This window comes from Otolemur garnettii, unplaced genomic scaffold, assembly GCF_000181295.1.
Source record: "Otolemur garnettii isolate 467f Iridium unplaced genomic scaffold, OtoGar3 scaffold00021, whole genome shotgun sequence".
Taxonomy (NCBI): domain Eukaryota; kingdom Metazoa; phylum Chordata; class Mammalia; order Primates; family Galagidae; genus Otolemur; species Otolemur garnettii.
In genome coordinates this window covers 10,648,674-10,654,673 of record NW_003852416.1, presented here as the reverse complement: position 1 = coordinate 10,654,673, position 6,000 = coordinate 10,648,674, and the positions used below count along the sequence as shown (strand labels likewise).

Sequence of the window (6,000 nt, the reverse complement as noted above, 5' to 3'; positions counted from 1 at the left end):
GGTTGAGCTATAGGCGCCGAGCCTCAAATGTTTTTCTATTACAAATCTTGCTGCAATGGACATGCTTATTTATTATTATGAATCTGCATTTATTATTTCTGTAAGAGAATATTCTAAAAGTGGAATTGCTGGGTCAAAATGTATATACATTTAAGCTTTCAGCAAGTTCTACAAAATCACCTTCCTCTCAAAGTTATGCTAATCTTTACTTTCATTAGCAATATCCTTGTAAGTGCTAGGCCTTATTATCATTATTATTGAGACAAAATCTCACTTTGTCACCCGGGTAGAGTGTGGCGACATGATCATAGCTCACTGCAATCTCAAACTCCTGTGCTCCAGTGATCCTCCTGCCTCAGCCTCCCCAGTAGCTAGGAGGACTAAAGATATGCACTACCACCACCAGGCCCTGCTGATTTTTCTATTTTTTGGAGAGATGGGTCATAGGTCTCACTCTTGCTCAGGCTGTCTTGAACTCCTGACCTCAGCCTCCCAGAGTAACAGGATTATGTGTGTGAGCCACTGAGCTTGGCCTAGTTTTTTAATTTTGTATTTCCCAGACAACAGTGAAGTTGAACATCTTTCTATGCTCATTGGCCATCTGCCTTTCTTCTATGAATTCTTTGTTTATATTCTTTGCCTATTTTTCTATTTGGATGTTTGAGTTTTTGTTTGTACTTGCTTGTTCTTTGTGCACTTTCTGTACATTAAGCATGAACATATGTTGACAGAGAGAAAAGACACTGCGATCTGAAACACCCAGGGGTGGGAGTCAGGGCCTAAAGCAGGTCCTGGGATGCCAGAGTCTTTGACATTAGGAATATTAATCTGGCTCGGCACCTGTGGCTCAAGCAGCTAAGGTGCCAGCCACGTATACCTGAGCTGGCGGGTTCGAATCCATCCCAGGCCCACCAAACAACAATGACGGCTGTAACCAAAAAATAGCTGGACGTTGTGGTGGGCATCTGTGGTCCCTGTGGAGGCAGGAGACTTGCTTGAGCCCAGGAGTTGGAGGTTGCTGTGAGCTGTGATGCCATGGCACTCTACCCAGGGGAACAGCTTGAGGCTCTGTCTCAAAAAAAAAAAAAAAGGAATATTAATCTTCGGTCTTCTAAATGTTGCAAACATTTTCCCCAAGTCTACTATTTGCTTTTTTTTTTTTTTTTTAACTATCTGTTCTGTCTTTCATCATGTAGGAGTTTAAAATGTTTCCGTATTTGAATCTATAATTATTTTCTTTCTGGCTTCTGGATTTCCTGTCTTGTTTAAGCAGTTTCCCCATCCTGAGGTTACATAATTAGTCCCATCTGCTTTCTTACAATATCTTTATGGCTTCATTTATCTATATTTACATCATAATTACTTCAGGAACTTATGTTTGGAATAGATGAGGAATTTATATTCTCAACATAGCTGATGTATTTCTGGGGTTTTCTTCTTTTATCTTTCTAAATGCATTAGGGGGCACATAAGATTTTTAAGTGTGCAATCCTGTGCCATCTTGTGTGTCTTTTAAGTGTGTAATCCTATTAAAGTACTCATTTACAGGAACAGTTCTATAACCGAATGCTGATTATTTCTATGAAAAGGAATTGCCAATGTTTTAAATTTTTCTCCTTTTTGTATCTGTATTTTTTTGGTTTTCTGCACAAAACAACTATTATTTGTGTATTAAAATATATTTAAAGAAAAAAGTGTCAGACAAGGTGCTACTTACCCAATAATGGAACGAAGATTTGAAAAGTGACTAGACTGTAAACTTCTTTTTTTTTTTTTTTTGCCCAGGCTGGTATTAAATTCCTGACCTCAAGCAATCCTTGACTGTGAGCTTCTTGAGGGCAGCTGCGTGCTTCATGGGTGTCTCTACCTCTCAAGCACCTGCCACAGGGCCTGAGACGCACCATAGAGAGGTATGTAGCTCAATTGGTTACATGTTTCTACAAGGCCACAGTGTCCACACAGCTCTGCTCATTGAACAAGGTCATATCTTTGGGTCATGAGTCTTACTTATTTCCTGATCCCCCCTCTGTGTCCTCCCACAGTGGGTATGACACACATGCTAGAAAAAGTTCACATTCTAAACGTAAGGAAAGGCAAAACATATTTACATTCCAGACCAACTAACTCATCAACAAGCATGTTTATTAGGATAACTTGTAAATCGTTTTCATGAACAATTCAAGACCAAGATGATTACTGTCCCAATGTTTAATTTGGATAGCATTTGAGACCTTTTCAGTAGTTTCTGCATCTCTGTTATTTGATTTGATCCCTGAGCCAGTCTCTGATATGCAGAGCACAGGTGTAACTGCCTCTCAGAGCACTGATGGAAGATATATGTCTTTTCTAATATCTGAAGGTTCAGGATTTTGGAGAGTTTCCCCTTTAAGCATCAAAACTTTATATGTTTCAAACATTTGGAAGATTTTTTTTTTTGAGACAGAGTCTTACTCTGTTGCCTAGGCTAGAGTGCTGTGGCATCAGCCTAGGTCACAGCAACCTCAAACTCCTGGGGTCAAGCAGTGGTCCTGCCTTAGCCTCTGGAGTAGCTGGAACTATAGGTGCCTACCACAACACTCAGCTGATTTTTCTATTTTTAGCAGAGATGGGGTCTTGCTCTTGCTCAAGTTGGTCTCAAACTACTGAGCTAAAGGGATCCTCTTGCCTCAGCCTCTTGGAGTGCTAGGATTACAGGTGTAAGGCACATTGCCCAGCCTGGAAGACAATTTAAAAAAAAAAAATTCTATAAAGCCTTGCCTTGCTAAACAGTAGTGCAGCCATATGCAATTTCCTTGCAAAGCCCTTCTAAGTATCAGTTGTCATATTGAGCTCCTGGGCATAATGGCCTTCAGAGATATTGACATGTGCAAACCTATTTGCCTTAGTACTAAATGGCCCCTGTTGCTTTCAAAGATCTTGTTTTTCCACTACAGTTTTTCTTTCTCTTTCCTTGCTCTCTTGTGTGCCTTTTATATTTCTATCAGTAGTCAGCATGCCGGTATCTAGCAGCCGAACTTCCTGTTAATCAGCTGTTTATCATCTGTGTAAGCTGGGAGGCCAGAAAACCAAGTACAGTAGAACCTCTGTAAGCTGACCGTCCAAGGAGCTGTAACAACCTGATTAATATACAGAGGTGGTCAACATAAAGAACTAGGCCTACTGTATTGACACATATGTGTAGTGCATGTCCAGTCTATAAAAACTAGGTGGACTTAAGGAGGTGATCAGTTACAGAGGTTCCACTGTTCTCAGTGTGTAAGTCAAAAAAGCCCAGGGTTCAACTGTTCTGTATGTTTGAAAAATTGCTTAATAAAATATTGGAAAATTTAAAAAAAATAAAAGGAAGCTCAGGGTTCAGGAGAATCTCCAAGGGGCTTTTCTTTGAGTAAAGAGGACAGACTGATAGGTGGAATCGTTCTCATTCCTTTTGGGATTTTATTCCAAGTTTTCACACTTCATAGATGAGGAGAGGGATGCCAGCAAGACAAAATGGCTTGGTCAAGGCCGCACAGCCAGTGAGTCACAGAACAAGCACAAGAATTGGGGGTCTTCCCCTGTTCCATGGCCCTGTCTGGAATAGCCTCATGGAGGAAGCTTGGCAGGGGCAGAGCTCCCCAGCACCTCTCCCAGATTTCTCTCTAAGAATGAGTCTGCCTCTTCAGGAGGTTTAACCAAATCTACAACCTGCCTGGATCCCTTCCGCCAAGGCAGGGGGCCCCTTCATCCTCAGAAATTAGGACTTGGCAAACAGCTGTGTTTACAACCAGAGTGCTAGTTTATCACTGCTGGGTGCTGGAGGGGATTGTTCAAGCTTATCTCCTCCAGATAGCGATGTGCTGAGGGTTGCACAATTCTGACCCAGATTGATATCAGCTGCAAAACACCTAGTCCTGAGAATGCACACACACGCGCACATACACTCAAACGCTTAGTCCTGAGAACACACACGCACTCCTCAGGTGATTCAAGCTGATGCAAACTCACCGACACATCTTCTCCTCAACAGGCTAACTCCTCAGAATTCTGAGAGCTGAGCTGAGCCAAGGCAAGGTGGTGGGGGGCAAAGGTTCCAGGGGCTCTGTTGAGACAGTGCTGTTTCTCTGAGCTGGGTGGCTGCCTCCTGCTCCACACACCACATTTTTATGTTTTCTGTGGAAGGGACACAGCTGTGAGAGGACACAGAGGACAGAGAGTGGGCATAAGGCTGCACTAGACTCAGGGCCAGGAACAAAGGACAGTCTTTGGCAGCTGCACATTTTATGCAAATCCTGAGCTATTTTATCCAGGGAACAAAGCCCTTATGAAAATGGTGGAAAATGGTCTTTCTCTTTTAGAAATTCTCATCTGGCTACTCTAGATGGTAGAGGACTAACAAAAGACTCCAGCCTCCTTAGCTCTGATCTGCCCACTGCCTGTCTGAAACCTTTGATGACTTCCAACGGTTGGCTTTATAAAGTCCAAACTGTCGGGCAGTGCCTGTGGTTCAGTGAGTAGGGCGCTGGTCCCATATACAGAGGGTGGCAGGTTTGAGCCTGGCCCCGGCCAAACTGCAACAACAACAAGAACAAAAAATGGCCGGGAATTGTGGCAGGTTCCTGTAAAAAAAAAAAAGAAAAAGAAAAAGAAAAGAAAGTCCAAACTGTCATTCAAGACCCTTCATCAATTGGCCATATCTTTTCCTCCCTCCCAGCCTGGAGCCACCCCATCTTTGCTCTCTACCTTCCCAGTCCTTTATCTGTACTCTCCTAGAGTCCTTATCACTTTCCAATGCTTGTTTTTATGAGTCTTATCATTCCTGCTGGCCTAGTCTTTTGCGTTCCTAAAGGGCAGGGCATGTGCTTATTTGTTTTTGTATCTTGAGGTTTTAATATGATATGCACTGTGGGGTGCTCAATAAAATTTGTCGAATTAAAGCAGGAACTCTCCCACGGGACTGAGCTCACCCTGAGAGAGAAAACAAGTCACCTGAAGTCCCACGGTACTCATGAGCAGGAAGGACACTGTCACCCCAGTCTGCCTAGAGAACATCTCAGATAGAAACCTCAAGGTCATGTGGCCCACCTCTTCCATTTCACAGACAAGGAGGCTAGACCCAAGCAGGGAGCTGGGGACGGTCGGTGATATTAGCTTCATTTACAGCAATGGGAGCTGAGGTCCTGGCAGCATAAAAGTATTCTCCTAAAATCAAACAAGTAGAAGGTGGTAGCGCTGGGATTTAAAGCTGGGTCTCCCTGACTCAGAAGCCCATTTTCTGTTGTGAAGGAACCTACAGGCTTAGCCACTGAAAAGTCAGCTGCCCTGCTGGTTTCCCAGAAAAGAGATCTGGCTGGCCAAGGCCTGGGAGGGTTTAGGCACCGAGGCAGATAGCACCTGGCTTCAGTCCATTTAGAGCACTGTAGCTGGAGAAGCTGTTTATGAACTCTGCCTGTCTGAGCCCTGCCAGCCCACTACCCCAGCTGGGGCTTTTCACAGAACACCTGCCAGGCAGGTCCTAGGACATCACACAGAGCCTTTGTCCATAGGGCATGGTGTTTTCCAGCAAGAAGTTTGCCTTGGCTATACCAGTGAGAGGCAGGGGAAGTGGAGGCCTCCAGCCTTCTGACAGCAGGGATCTGCTCCAAGAGGGCAAAAGGGAGAAGAGGGAGCTTGGGCCAAGAGGAACCCAAGTGGAAACCTGGGAGAGAAATAGTCTGGGTGGTATTCAGGGCAGCACTTTTTTAGTGCTCAAATTGGGTTTTGTGTTGAAACAGCCCAGGCTAATAGATGGCATAGGTTCAAATTCCAGCCCTGCCCTTTACTGCTGAAGTCTTGGGCACTTTTTTTTTTTTACCTTTCTGAGTCTTAATTTCCTCATTTATTGTGTTAAGAAGACAATACCAATATATCATAGGGTGCAACAAGGATTAGAGACCAAAGAGTGTGCTGTGCACACGGTAGTCCCTAAATGGTGGAGTCCCTATTTTTGTAAGCATTGAATTTTTGAGGGAATTTTTGTAAGCA

At 43.8% G+C, this 6,000-nt stretch overlaps 1 protein-coding gene across 1 annotated transcript in view; it reads left to right on the top strand.

Moving 5' to 3' along the window:
* Positions 1 to 6,000, top strand: part of PDCD4 (programmed cell death 4) — a 53,283-nt gene that overhangs the window by 6,178 nt on the left and 41,105 nt on the right. Inside the window, exon 2 of the mRNA XM_023511606.1 lies at positions 1,786 to 1,910. The gene's annotated coding sequence lies outside the window, so the exon portion shown is untranslated. The remainder of the gene's footprint in view (positions 1 to 1,785; positions 1,911 to 6,000) is intronic.